At 39.4% G+C, this 15,935-nt stretch overlaps 1 protein-coding gene across 6 annotated transcripts in view; it reads right to left on the reverse strand.

Annotated features, from left to right (window-relative positions):
* PLD5 (phospholipase D family member 5) overlaps window positions 1-15,935 on the reverse strand; it is a 189,903-nt gene that overhangs the window by 94,303 nt on the left and 79,665 nt on the right. The gene's annotated exons all lie outside the window — the stretch shown is intronic.

Below are 15,935 nucleotides of genomic sequence, written 5' to 3' on the forward strand. Positions count from 1 at the left end.
GCTGCAATTTTTACTGTGCTTGTCCTATCGCTGTGCACCTCTGAGAAGGGTCTGGCTCTGTCTTCCCTATAACCATCCATAAGGTAGTTGTAGAAAGCATAAAATCTGCCCTTCCCTTTCTCCTCTCCAGGCTGAACAAACTCAGTCCTCTCAGCCTCTCCTTGCACCTCATGTGCTCCAGCCCCCTAATCATTCTGGTGACCCTCCGCTGGATTTGTTCCAGTATGTCAGTATCTCTCTAATATTATAGAGCCCAAAACTGGCCACAGTCCCCCAAATCTGGTCTCTCGAGTGTTGAACGGATGGGAGGAATCATTTCTTCTGCCCTGCTGGCTACACTCTTGCTGATAAAGCTCAGGATGCAGTTGGCCTTCCTCTGCCTCATATTCAGCTTGCTATCTAGCAAGACCCCCAGGTCCTTTTCTGCAAAGCTACTGTCTAGTCAGCTGGCACCCTGCTGCTACTTCTGCACGGCATTATTCCAACCCAGGCACATGATTGTGCAGGTGCCCCCTTCTCCAGCCAGTCAGGCTCCCTTAGAATAGCTGCCCTACCTTCCAGCACATCAGCCACTCCTCCCAGTTTGGCATCATCCACAAACTTGCTGAGAATCACTCTGTCCTAACGCACAGGAATAAGTACGTTAAGCAGTACTCACCTAGTATTTATCTCTGAAGGATACCACTAGTAATTGGCTGCCAGTTGGACTTTGTACTGGTGATCACAACCCTCCGAGCCCAGTAGTACACCACCCAGCTTCTGCTGTACCTTCATGAAACAGGAACGGCTGTTTTATACGTTTTCTAAAACTCCAGACCGTAAGATCCCTTTGCATCTTCCCTTACAGTACCTAATTTCTCTGCAGAATTATCAAGTTCTTCCTAATATTGACAAGATTTCTCAAACTCTTTCTTGAGCTCGTTAAAGCATTAAACAGTACTGACCCTAGAGCTGATCCTTGAGGGACACTGCTGTAACCCTGCCTGTCAATTCATTTTACAGCATTCACTCTTGGGCTCCCCTTGTGGCAATTTCACATCCACCAAATGGTTTGCATACATAGATACAAAGGAGATCCTCTGCAATACCTCGTTAAAGAAGTCAGTTACCTATCACAGGCAATATGTTAAAGTCAGTCTGACACTATCTTTTACAAAATCAAGGTGCATTTTTATTCCCCCTTTCAACACGTCCATGCTAAAATTTTTTATAATACTGAGATCAAAATTACAGGCTGGGATAACTTTTTTTTTTTTTAGTAGTGGTTCTGTTGACTTACAAACATCATCAAGGATAGCGTAAAACACCCCCTATCACCAAGGGACCAGGCCTTCATCACAACATCATATTACTTGACTTAATCACGTATTATAATCAGTAAATTAAAAAAATAAAAAAAAAAACAACACAGATATAATGTGGAAAACTCGCTACAGTGAGTGAGATACATGGAAATGATAATTTAAATGATTATAAAACAAAAAACAGATGCAAGGCAAGAAAGGCAAATAAATAAAACCAAAAGTAAAGCCTTTTTCAAAGAAACTTCAATAGGAAAACTAATAAAGCAAAAATCTTCCCTAATATGCTCCAGTTCAGCAACTATGCAAATAGAAGGGTCTGGATATTTGCAGCTGGAAAATACTGCATAAAGATAGATTCAAGGAGAGAAAGACAAACATTATCTTAATATACATAAGGTAATTGGATATGATAAAACCATCTTATCTTGATCCAAAAAAGGAAAAAAAATATGTTTATTGGCTACTCAGGACTCAGCCTATTCCTTTTCCTGGAGAAAAACTCAAAATGATTTCTGTCTCCCTTCTCCAGTATTTTCTGAACCTGTAATTTTTCAGTTAAAGTAACTAAAGCTAAATCCACCTGGCTGCCTGCAATACACATACAGACTAAACTACCACTCACTCTCTTCTTATTCTGTTCCTTATAGTTATCATACACTATGTCCTATCGCATACAGCTTTTGCTAAGTAATATACCTAGGCCTACTAAGAGAATAACTATTGAATGGCAGGTCTATAACACTAACATTTTGTTTTCCCATTGCAATATAGGAACATTCAGTGAAAGCGCAGCAGCAATTTGAGACAGGGATTGTCTTGCTCCACGCCAGCCTTCTCCAGAGAAAGAAGGCGGTGACTTCCACTACTCTACCATATTGCTGTGGCAAGTATTTTAGAGATGTAATAACAGGTTATTTTACTCCATCAGGACTAAGTTCTTTAGGGCACAGATCACGTCAGCTCATGTTTTTGTGCAACATCTAACATATACTGGACAATAACATAATACAGTCCCTATCGCTATATACAGGTCGCCAAGTAGATGCGAGGGCAGACAAAATCAACATGCCACAAGTGGATTTATTTACTGTTTAGAAGGTTTGGAAGTAGAAATACCTCAACCCTCATTAAATACCCTCCAATTCAAAGTAGATTTTCCCCACTTTATCACCTAGGAGTTGCTCAATTTTTCAGAACTCCTCCTCCTGTCTATCATGACAGAGGGAGGAACACATTTTGGAAAGAGAATATCAATCTGAAGGATTTCAGACAATTTTCCCAACATCAGAGAAACCTCAGGGATGAGAAGCGGAGTTTGTTTCTGGAAAGTGGTAATTTAGTTAGAGCTCATTACAATGCTTCAAAACAAACAAGTCTTTCCTGAAAATAGAATTTCTGTGAGCTATTTCTCTTTAACCAAACTATACCTATAAATGAAGATGCTACGACAGGACAAGTACGTCTCTGCCCCCTGGGCCCAGTGGTTCCTGATAAACACCACAACTGACTGATGAGCTACACAGCGTCTTCCAAAAAACACTGCTATTATTACAACTCCAAAGACAGAAACAGAGACAAAGCTAGAGAAAGCAAAAGACCTTAGGAAGGTTTAAATTCACGGTGACGGGAAAGGAACTAACAAAATGTCAGCCCCTGCCTGTCCTATTTGTCCACTGGCAGGCAAAGACTTCTTGCAAGATTGATAGGCTTCCTCTTGCACTCGCAGGTGCAGCCCAGTTGATCTTTGGAAAGCGTGCATGACCATCAATCCAAACGTGTCCCTCGCCTGAGGGGGTAGACGGGCAGGATGGTAGTGAAGCAAAACAGAAGTTAAGCACCGGTCTCCTTAAAGTCAATAACAAAATTCCCAGCAGTTCAGCTGGAAAAGAATTTAGCTGCAACTTAATCACTTTAAATAACCTCCAAAAACCTATCCATAAGGGATTATATGGTAGTTCACTTCAAATCCATTAACTGTTTGATCTCATTAATGCTCAACTTTAGTTATTTCTGGCCCAGCAGTTTTTCATATATCTCATGAGTTTATGCACACAAAAAAAGAATAAATAATCAGTATGCAGATTAATCACAAATGCTTTAACTTGCAAGCCATGAAAATTGCAAGTGAATATTGTTAATAGTCAAGCTTACATAGTTATTGATGATTGCAAAGAACGTACTGTTGAAAAGAAGAGCCCTCTAGGGCTGTTTAATATCTGCTGCAAGGGCCCAGATCCACAGCGAGCACCCTCATCAGTGGGCTTTAAAGCAAATACCACTCTTTCTTCAGAAGCTTACTCATTCTGTGGGCCCTATGCACCTTGCATTGTTTTCTATGCACAGCTACTACAGATAACAAAAAACAAACAAACAAAAAATCTCAGCCTGGCCATGTATATAGTCTCTCTTCTGAAAGGCGAAGATGCAAAGAAAGGCTTAGGGTCCCGCTCTCCTGGTTTCTATCCATCTTACACCCAAAAAGGCAGATACTACCCTCATTGTCAGGCAATGGATATGAGCTCAGTGACGTTAGCTCCCCCTGGTTCAGTCTCAGCGTACCTACCAGAGCCAGAATTACCCGGGGAACATTTTAACTGAGAATCTCGCCTTTGTTGATGGATGAGGCAGGGAACTCTGCTAAAATGGTAGCACTTTTGGACATGCAGAGAACTTGCCTAGTTGGGGTAGATTTCTTTTCCTAGATTTTTTTTTAAATCATTTTTTAATAGATTGCTTTCTGGACTTAGGCTCCCAATTTCTACCTAATTTGTATGTCAGGGCATAAGTGGGGTTTTGGAAATCTAGCCATAGATTTTTTTCAGTATGATTTTCCAATGGAGGTCGTTTCCAGTAAAAGTTATAGTGAACACAGCAAGGTGAGAGGGCAAAACTATCAAAACCAATCAAGAGTTCTCAAACTAATTTTAAAAACAACATTAGGCTGATATAGCAATGCAAGCATATTGTCTGGCCCTTCTGTAACTCTAGTGTAATTATATGTTGAGAACTTCTTGGCCACAGTTGGCAGCTAAGTCGAAAATCAAGACCAAAAGATTGGTTGCATTTCTTTTAATTTAGCTAAAATAGATGCATATATTTATTTAGGACAGGACATATTCCTTTCCCTGGGGAAGCTTATAACAATATTCCACTAACTTCTTTTAAAGGATCAAGATCAAGTCTTTGGTAATTAGGTTTTCCCTGCTCTTCCAAGTACTGCGTAGACGAGAAATAAATCACTTGTAATACTGTTCTGACAACAGTTTCCATTCTGCTAGCCATCTCTTTATTCAGCTGTTCCTTGACTCAATTCATCACCAGTTTTATGATTAACATCTGTCAATACCTTATTTACCTTACAGAACCTTCCTAAGAATTCTCTGAAGTGTGATGTTAGCCTCTCTTTGCCAACTTACGGAATTGCCTTTTTTCCCCCAAAGTATTTTACAATATAACTTCCCTTTCTGGTCTTCCTTCAGCCTCCAGGCTTTGGCTGAAAACCCTCCCAATGCACATTAAGTCACCTATCCACTCCAGGAGTTTATGTTGGAGCATCCTCTCTGCAGTATTTCATTATCTAAGTTTTGGGAAGTTCAAGCTGCAAATCTATCCTGGGTAAAAAATGCACTTTACTTGGATAACAACACAACCATTACTATGATTTGAACCACATAGAGCTAAACCATTTAACTCATTCTTATTTTATGCTCTGTATATTCTTTTCCCAATGCCCAGCTTCAAATAGCAACTGGATGAACTTATTCCCTTTTTTATTTCCCACTGGCTCAACAAATACAATCAGAAAAACATGCTTTTAAAATAAGTTTGTTTTAGGAGTGAGGGTTTTTAAGCTTTACATATGTACACAATAAAATAATATCCATCTACAAATTGCATGACTGGAAAATAACAAAGTATTTGTGAAACAAACTAATAATAACAACCAGTAATAACTAAATATTTGGGAAACTAGTTTAATCCCTGAAAGAACAAACTGAAAATCAACATGAAGTTTAGACGGATTCACCAAGGAGCACCCCTGTTCAAGGGTATATGTGAAAATAAAATGTTTTTTTTTTTTTTTTTTTTTTTTTTTTTTTTTACAGAACGATAAATTCTGACAGAGGTTACCAAAAGAAAAAGCACGGGAAGCAGGACAAACCTGAGGGAAAAAAAAACCCAAACAGGCAGAAGGTACGCAAGCCTCCCAAGATGTCACAGGCTCATTCTCAATTGCCATGATTAACAAAGGTTTCAAATTTAGGATAGACCTTTTAAGTATAGATACTTGGGAGGTGGATTTGGCTTATGCCTGCCGCTCTCTTCTATGCAGTGGCAATGGGAAGAAGCTGGAAGCAGAGGAGATGCAGACCTCAAGATAACAGAATTGCAAACAGCTTGATACAAAGGGGTACACTTTGTCTGAAAATTACACTTTTAAATAGCACTTTTCAATACCAAACAGATTCCCAGAGAAAAAAAATACCGATTCTCTTAAGCAACGTGAAAGTGATCTTATCTCTTCTAGACACAACTACTTGGCAACCACAGGCCAAGATCATGAGAGCCTGGCACAGACACTGACCATCCTGAAACTTGCTCTTATTCTCAGGAAGTAAAGTCACAGCAATACTCCAGAAGAGAGCAGCATATCTCTGCTCTATCTAACCTAAGACTTAAGAGTTTAACTTAATACTACACAGCCTCAGAAAAAAACAGTTTAAAACACAGTTTAGGGAAAACAGTTTAAAATACAGTTTAGGGACAATTTACAATGAATTTTGCCAAGTATCTAATTCATTATTAGTTGGCCAGTATTAAAAGAAATCCCAGTAATTTTACCCTTTGACACAAACAAAACATAACATGCTTGACAAACTTTTCTATAGATTTCACGCATTAAGTTAAAACAGCACGGTATTATCATTTAATCAAATTATTTCAAAATATTACATAAGGTATTTTCCTTGAAGTTTGTTTTTTTATATGACACTTAATCAGAACTTGAAGAAGAAACTGAGTAACAGAAGTGAGGTCCAGGGTAGGTGGAAAACTGAAATGAAATTCAAAATAAACAATAACAAAAAACTTATAATGAATTCTCTCCCTGCTCTCAATGTAAAATAGTAGTTTTCAGTATCAACTGCAAGTTCATAATACTATTTTATATTTATGCACTCCACGTCTTCTAGGCAGTCCTTCTTCCTTGATTATCCTGTTCATTGATGCTGAATTTAATTAAGTATTAAATAATTGCATTGCAATTATCATTTTGAGAGCTTTGGATGGAGAAGACATACATTATTATTTTAAAAAACAAATTTATCTTTCACTTCTTATAAATTAGAGATAAGCTCAACCCCGGTCTCCACTCCTACTAGTTGTGAATTGGAGTGCTTGAATACATGAGAAGAGAATCACATTTCTAGTGTTGGCCCGTATCTGTTAAAACATGGGACTATGAAAAATTTACCCATTATTATGTTCTGCCATTTGAGTTATTGAAAACAAGAAGTGATAGTCATATAAATTATAATTAGCGTGTAGCTATAAAAATACATCAGTGAGCCGTAACAATATGGTCTCATAAAGCAGAAACGATTTCTTTTTCAAAGCATATGCAAGCTGAAAAAATGCATTGCTGTATCCCTCCTCAGGATGTAAACAGACTGCCTGACGAGGGTGGAACCGCATATGAAAAACAAACACTTTCTGTGGCTTCAAGCTTTCTATTATAAATCAAATAACTGAAAGACAAACAGCTAGATAAAATTAGAGCAATCAAGTTGCTTGCTGTAAAAAGAAAAAAAAATATAAAACATACTCAATTTGGTTTCTTATTTTTGAAAGTCACTAAGAACTTTTGATGACATAATAATCTACACTGAAGTGAAAAGAAACCCATAGAAACGAAAGCTTTGTGCAAGTTAAGGAATGCTTTTTTTCAGTTTTTACATCGTCAAGTTCTGTGGTTGGTAAGATGGCAAAACTGCACCTGGTTGCGTGACTTACCTAAGCGTTTTCAGTGCTTTCCCTTCAACCGTTCCAGAGAAAAATAAAGTTTTTTGTTTTAAAGTAAACAAATTGTTGTGGGTAGAAGACATCAACTTTTCCACCAAAAAACTCCAAAGCCCCAAAACAGAAACCACACACACAAAGCACCTTTTTATCCAAACCCCAAGAACATAATGAATTACTAACTACTTGAAATAAGGGCTTTGCCATTGTGCTACAAGGAGCAACAAGAACATGAATCCATTTCATTAGAAAAAGAAAGCTGGTTTAAGTTTTCATCAAAATATTGCTAAGGACTTGCCAAAACATTTTGCTTCGGTTTAAGAACTGTACACAAAATATTTGCTTTTGTAATGAAAATTGCTTTTTCATTGCAAAATACGATATGAAACGTTAGCCCTGAACAACAAGACAATATTTACAGCATGCAATCTTAAAGAAGAAAAAAAGTCATGGACAGGAGAACTCAAAGTTTTACTGCTAATATTGAGCTTGAACTGAGATAATAGCATAAACACAGGGCACTTTCTGGGGATTAAGGAGTTATAACCAAGGGTTAGCTGCTTTGTACCATTACTCCAGCTAACTTCTACTCCTAACCTGTCATTAATGCCTAGGAAAAGTGCCCCATACTATAGTGATTATCAATAAAATGCCAGTCAGCACTCTTGCCTCCCTAGATGGTGAGAGGCACGGGGAGCCCATAAATAATATGTCAAACAAATGCCCCTCTTCATTGCCGTGTTATTAGTACCAGTAGGAGTTCAATGAATTCTCATTACCTGAAACCTGGAAGACGAAAAAAGTCACATACCATCATCATGACGGATTGCTGGAGCGCAAAGGAGAGAGCGAGAAGATGCAACAAGGAATGAATTGTTATAAAGATCTTCTCCTAACTTCTGAAGTGAAATAAGTGGGCTTTAAATAAAAGGCAGCATTCAGAAAATAGGTGGCTACTCCTTGACCTTTGCTACTGATTAAACACCTGCACCTGTGTACAGCTACCCCCCAAAAGTAAACCTTTTATAGTTTGTGAATATTTTTATGGACTTGACTCAAAATTATTATCTTAAGTTAATTTTTCAAACAAACCCCCTTGGTCATAGTAGCTGTTTTAGAGTTCAAGAAACAACAAGGCTGGAACTTATGAGCTAAGATTCTCTAGAGATGACAGTTACAGTTTTTTTCCTGATGAAAAAAATATTTGAAACAACCAGCACCTGAAAGTCTAGAAGTTTTCAGTAAAGAAACTCCAAATACCTCTTTGAATTTCTAAACATGGTTTAGTTACCTAATGGCATACTAGGTTAAGATAATCATGGTTAGTGCGAAAGCAGAGAAATTTATTTTTGATTGTAACACTCAAATATTCCATAAATATTCAAGGGCAATTACGAACATAATCCATACAATGTTAATACTATAATACATTTAACTAATTTTCAGTCAGTTCCACTGTCCACTGATGACCACTTTATCTTGCAGTATGATTTCTCAGATACAGCTCAAGGATTAGCAAGTTTGCTACAGTCAGAGATTATCCAGCAGATCACTCTTTGATTTACTATGGGATTACAAAAGGCAAAATCTTTGGTTGCTGAGATCTCAAAAACGCGAACCTACTCATTTGTTATTTGCGCACACCTTCAGAGTACATTCGTGCCAGCGCTGCTGAGCTCCTCAAACAACGTTAAATGTCCTACTGAAATTTTTAGGCTTCATCCCACTGTGGAAGGGTATGATTTCCGCTGCCGTCTTTAGATGTTGCTCCTATTAACAGGGCTTTCGTACTTTGCACTGAATGCACTGAACGTTGCAGACGGTTCTGTGCGGCCCAGATTTTTCGCAGAACGTTGTGAGAAACTTCAAATACATTTTATTTTTGCTTATTATTTATACTTGTGTAAAACTTACAATAGCAGCGACAATGCTATTACTCAAAGAAAGTAATTTGTTGAACTGCAAAGGGCTAGTCCACCTGCCCCTTTACGTATCATCTATCATACAACTGAAAGCTAAGATGAAATACAGCCAAACAACCACAGTAGTTTAATATAATAGCTCTTCAGAGAATGTGTCTTTCACATGACGCCTGAACAGCCCAAATAATATATCCATAATAGAGGATGAAATTAAGAGATTACTACAGGAATAAAGGGCAGAAATATAATCAATTCCCTGCTTTTTTTCAGCTCCTGATTAAGGGAAGAAAATAGCATCCTTGGAGATAGTCTTGAACATCAACTGTTATGCAGACACAATACCATTTTACATGTGATAGACAAAAGAAAAAATTATGTTTCATTTTCTGATCAAAGGTTGCAGCCTATACCGAAATCTGGATAGAGCACTTGCCATCTGGTCCTTTTGAAGAGAACACACCATTACTTCCACTAAATCTTCTTGCTTTTAAGGAAATGAAAAAAATCTCTCCAGCTCTGTACTGCACTGACAGAGTCAAGGGCACGACCCTGTGTTTTTCTGGGTACAGAGCTGACCTTTTTATCCTGGACTTTTCTATAGACCTTCTAACTATAGTATTTAGTGTCATTTTGGACCCTAAAAAGCAGTCCTTCCTTTATGCAGCAACAGAGCAGAAGACCACCTCTTAGTCCTCTATTTTCTGAGGGGGGAGGGAGAGGGAAGAGGCACAGAAAGGAAACACCCTGCACCAAAGTCCTAAAGTGACTAAAGAACCAAAACACTAGCGACCTTATTGAAGATATAAGCTTCTCTCCCACTGCTTAAAACTCTGCATTCCAGCTGTATGAACTCCCTGTAACCCTTACTCAGCAGCGAGTAAAATGTTTTAAAAAGCATTTCTTGGCTTCTTGCCCCTCAGCAGAAGAAAATTTGCATTTTTACAGCATTTCTGCCTGTCAGCACTAAAACATTTTAATGGATTTTGCAGCTGTGCGGAGAGAATTTAGGGCTGGTCAGCGGATTCTGGCAGCAGACTGCTGGGGGACAAGTGCTGAGGCAGGAGAAGACAGCTGACCTGAGCAGTCTGTACGCTCCACAGAAAATGCAAACAGCAGCCGTCACCTCCAGTGAGCATGCCAAAACAGGGGCCTTCATGATCAATGGGCTTTTTGCAGCAAGGAATGTTAAAAGCCTTATTTTTTGCTTGATCTTAACAATAAGAAGCAGCTTTGGTAGGAACTCATGGAAGAGTAAAAGCATAGCTAATTGCAACTTCAGCTCCCATAAGCTGTAACTAGTGTATGGCTTTTAGTCACAGATCTTTATGCTCTTAACTACGGCATGTACTTTGAGAAAGCAAGCAAGAGCAAAACCAGAGAAACACGGCGTCCCAGGGCTCCACGTGGAGGAGGCGACAGCTGTGTACCTGCCTTTGAGGTGCTTTAGTGAAGGACATCACCTAAGCCTGCCTGCAAGCAGGGCGAGTCGCCAGGCCTCAGAGGCGGCAGCAATGCCAGGAGCTGCTCAGCGCGCACAGACTCTACCGGAGCTCAGGTGGCTGATTATCTTGGTGTGACTTGGGATGGATAAATGTGTGTATTAGCTCTCAGTTGCAAAAACCAGTCACAAATAAAAATATTATTTTCCTCATAAATGAATGTGCTTTTATGCTGTTAATAACAACTTCATGAGAACATCCTCAATAAGAGCTCCTTCCCCCAGAACAGGATCAAAAAGATATTCTGTGATGTTGACATTTACACAATGCAACAATCCCTTAAGCTTAATTAACGCCCTTCTTGCTCAACAAGAACAAACAAAAAAACATTGTAAAACAAAGAAGGAAAATCCATGGTAAAACCTTTTGTCAGCAACTATTTGAAATCAGCACTGCAAATTCAGCACATATACTGTAGGCTATGAATGGTAATAAAGATCCACAAATGAGAAGAATAAAGTACTCAAAGTATCCATTCCCAAAGGACGTTGCTGGTGCTGAAATTACGGATGCAAGACTCTACAAAATGTGCCAGGACACTGAGCGCTATGATAGGTTTGACTACTGTCTGTGGCTTTTAGGTTCCTCTTTGTAATTATACCTTCACTAACAGTATGGGATAATTAAGTTTAGCCCATGTGGAATTGCACACTGTTAGAATTAGATTTTGGAAAAAGCAAACAAACAAAAAAGGAAATTTGATAGGTAAAGTTTTGGCAAAGATGAAGAGAGTGATGGGACCTCTCTCCAAAAAGGAGGAATGTTACATTGATAAAGTAGAATTCAGATTTCTACTAAAAGAATGTTTTAGTCTGATGCACTCAAACTACCAAAAAAACTAACCAACCAAAAACCCCACACTTCAAAACCTATAAGGCTTTCTAGTAAATTCTGAAAGAGTTACCCGAGTTACTGACAATTGCTCTGTACACTGAACTCTCTGAAATATACTAACAGCATATTAACAGCAGAATCCTGACTCCAGAAAAAGCCCTGGAAACACCAAAGCATCAAGTGTTAAAAGAGCACTTCCAGCTGGAGCGCTACCAGGCACATGTGGCCAGAGTACCATCTCTGACAGAGCACCGCTGGCTGCTTGTCCCAGGTGTTTGTATGAGTCTTCTCAAGGGTAGTTTTGACACCACTACTCCTCACTGTTTTCAGTGTTCTCCTTTCAAGTCAGCCTTGAACTTCTCTTTTCCCACGCAAAGAAATGAGTCACCAGGAATAGGAATAGTTTGTCTGACATATACATTTGTTATACAGAGGGTGAACCTCTACTGCTTTCTTCAACTATTCCCAACAACTGCTCTAGTGATGGTACTCCAGGCTGGGACAGCCTGTCTTTCCCTTGAATGTAAGGTGTTTAGGCTATGGTTAGGGTAGCTCACATCCCTCCATCCAATGGGGCAGTTCTGAAACTTGCACCCATCCCACTTCTTCCTCCATTGCCCAAAACATACCACCTCCAGCACTTCCACCAGTACCTTTACTAAACCTCCCCTTTATTCCCTTTAGCACACTGAAGGTCTGCCTCCCACCAGCATCCACAATGACCTGAAAAAAATACTGCAAAGCTGATACATGTGACAAAAGAAAGGGGAGGGAGAGCTAGTAGTTTATACAGTGTTTGAACAAAGATCAAATGGTGGCTGCCCTCCTCATGCTGGCAGCACATTCATTCACAGTCCATACAACTATGACTGGTGATAGCCCAGATGCTTTACATGCAATATCCCCCTGTTGAGCACGTACCCACTGTAACACGATCGCTCTGGGCTCGCACCTTAGCGCCCACTTGCACAAATGCATCACCTTCAGAGAGGTTCCTGCCACCCAGAGCCCTGCTGCTTCAGGGAGCTGCCTGCCACTGGAGGAGCTTGGGGTCTGTCTCCAAGGAAGATGGTTCATTCCTTGGTAGAAGAGAAGGTGAATGGCTTGGATGGTCTATCCAATGGGAATTGATACTGGATGGGTCCTGGGGTTAGAGCCTGTGATCCCTCTCCCAATCCCATGGGGCAAATACTGTATGCTGCCATGGAGTATGCAGGTTTCCTCTCCAAGTACCTCCAGGTACTACAGAGCAATACCTGCCCCCTCTCCGTTAGTTGCATATACATATTTTATTTTGATGTCTTCATAAAAGTCATCATTTGTTTGGTGCGAGTCTTCGGGCATCAACTTTAACTTTCCATGGCGCACAAGTGCAGTATTTTGATTTCTCTACTTTCCTGCTGAAATACTTGCTTTTAAAGTCCTGGTGATTAGGTATGGAGCTTTCACATATTTTCCTAAGCTATTAGTTCAAATGTATTTTTCTCCCATACTCAGTCAGTAGAAGCAATTTATTATTTTACATACTGATTCACATCTAGCTGGCTAGAGAAGGTATTTTGCAAATGGCAGCAAAGAATACTGAATCACAGTTTTATTTTCCCTGAGTTTATACAGAATTATGTTGCAAGTACAATGGAGATCAATTAGCGGCGTGCCTACCAAACTGACAGAAGATATCAGAACATCATCGATGCTCATATGTATGAATACACCATATTTATTCTGAGATTCCCAAGGAGATCTAGGGAAAAAGATAGGGAAAAAGATCTAGGGAAAAAACTCAAAGCCAGCACTTCTAATGTGCCATTAAATACCCATCAGGAGTTTAGCCTCAGAAGCAAGATGAATCCTCCCCCTCATATCAGAAGGCATGCAAATCACTAACGGCTCTTAGAAGAGCCATTTCAACACTTGGTACTTAATGAACCTGAGATTTAAACTTATCAAATTATGATGCTGTCATGAAAACTCACTTTGAACTGTATGATAATTTTGTAATATTCTTATTTGGAAAGGACAGATCATTAAATAGGGAATAAATGACATAAATAGGTAATTACACCTGGTAGATGCCAAGGCTGGTATTTGTGCCTTATTTCTCTATTTTCAGGTCAGGTTGACGGGAAGCAAAAAAATTAAGAAAAGAAAAAAGTAACAGGAAAAAAAAAAAAGTATAGGTAATAAGATGGCTGATTGATTCCAAGCCGTTTTTTTTCCCTTGGACAAGAGAATTGGATATGGGTAAGTTGAATAAAGGAACTGAACTCTTCCTTCTCTGATTAAGGAAAGTCATAATCAGAAATGTTCAGCTGCCTGACACACAACACTAGTTTGTACCTAAAGCATTACTCACTGACAGACTAGCTAAAACGACATGGATGTAAAGAGTCCAGCGTGTTTGGCTCCGTCTGTACCAGGACCCTTGTGTTAACATGAGGAAAATAAATCAGGAAGAAAATCTTCAAAATTACAAAGAACCACCTGACCATGTCACCCACGTATATCTTACTGAAACCACTACAGAGAGGCTGAAATAACAGTCCCAACAAGCCTTAGCCGACAGCTCCTCCATTCCCCTCAGTGGGGCATTAACACCAAGGTCTGCTGCTGCCTGACTAGGTAGCTCAGCTTGCACGTGGGTGAAAAAACATCACCTCTGGCTCCAACTCACCCACCCACCCAAAGTACCACCAGCTCTGTGATAGTGCTGGGCCTTCAGCAGGCACCCCGACAGGTCCACAGCGCCCCGCACCGCCTCTGGCGCTCTGGGAGCAGACCCAGCCACCCTGCATCGGGTGCGCTGGTCAGGGTACAGAAGGCTAGGCCAGCATGTTAAGCTCATGTTCTTCAAGCCCTGAGGAGTGTCAAATGACGCTAGCCAAGGGGACACTAAGAAGCATTGTAGGATTAGACACAGAGCTCAACACATCTGCAGTAAACTGACAATATAATAAACACCTTTTTCATATATTGCTCTAAGGACAGAGAAGCATTTAAAAATAAATGGTGTCAATGCAACAGGTGCTTCCTAGGACTTGATGCAAAGTCAGCCCTGGCAGAACAAATAAGTCACCCTGAACTTGAGCAGGGATTTGGAGAGATTCTGCTGGAAAATTTAGCCTCTTTTAATGCCTTTCCCACTGAGAAAAGGGAGAAAGATTTATCAGGGAGGTTTATTAAGCTGGATCACTATTCTTACCAAATGGAATAAAAACCACTCTGAAACGTGGCAAATCAGTCTTCAAGATCAAGAGAATGATCAATATTTTTAAATCTAATAACTCTGTAATGACATTTACAGCAGGCTTGCTGTAATCTGGTGAAGAAAATGACCTTGGGAATTTTATGAGTCCTGCTGGGAAGAAAACACTTGAGTTTTCTGAACACATTAAATTAAAAAAGAAAGGGTTTGGGTTTTTTTTTAAGCTTGGAAGATTTTCTCTAATGTGAGTTCAAAAATCTAAGTCAAAGAAGGAGAAACAAACAAATACATACTTAAATATATAAGCCCCAAGCATACAAAATATGTCAGTCTCTGTATTACCCCCCAAATAGTGCTTCACGTAAGAGGAGAAGGTATCTTGTAAGAAGACTCTAAAGCACGCCATCATGAACTGCTGAGGAAACCATTAGACTTAGCTGAGCAAAGGGTGGGAGAAAGAACGGCTCGTCAATTTGGACTAAATGAATTGAAGCTCAAACCTATTTCTAAGTGCAATTAGTGATGAGCTATCTTTTGGCAGTAATGCAAACAGGATAAGTAAGATTTAAACAGTTTGATGCTGATGAATTTTGGCACTCATTTTTTTAATTTTTAAGAATATTCTTAATAGCTGAAAGAACATACAAAACCCACAAACTGGCCCTCTTTTTAGTACCAGTGTGGGGATAAAGGGAAGAAAATCTTACTCTGTATAGCTACCAGGGTACTGTTAATACAGTATCTTTTCCATTGGAACACATCTTCTAAAATGACAAATAAAAGGGCAGAAAGTTAGAGCTTCTTGTTGTGCAAGTTTGTTGAATTACTGATTTCCCTCCTTGGCTCAGGATGTTGAATGCCTCTGTAGGAGGGCCTCTAACTCTTTACAGTGTCCAGCCACAATAACTTCAGCGGTCAGGACACTCTTATTTTGATGCAAAACTAAAAATGACTGCAGGCATGGATCATCTTAAGAAGTAAGTGTTTCTATAGCTCATTCTCTCCATCAGCCCAAAACCAGAGGACAACAGTCAATATATTGACAGAAAGCATTTTTATGCCAAGTGGCATAAATGTTTTGTAAATATAAATCTTGAGTTGCTCTTTAACAGGCTTGTTTTCAGCATCTGAGCATCTTGTTCTGTTTAGACAT

Source organism: Struthio camelus, chromosome 3, assembly GCF_040807025.1.
Source record: "Struthio camelus isolate bStrCam1 chromosome 3, bStrCam1.hap1, whole genome shotgun sequence".
NCBI lineage: Eukaryota > Metazoa > Chordata > Aves > Struthioniformes > Struthionidae > Struthio > Struthio camelus.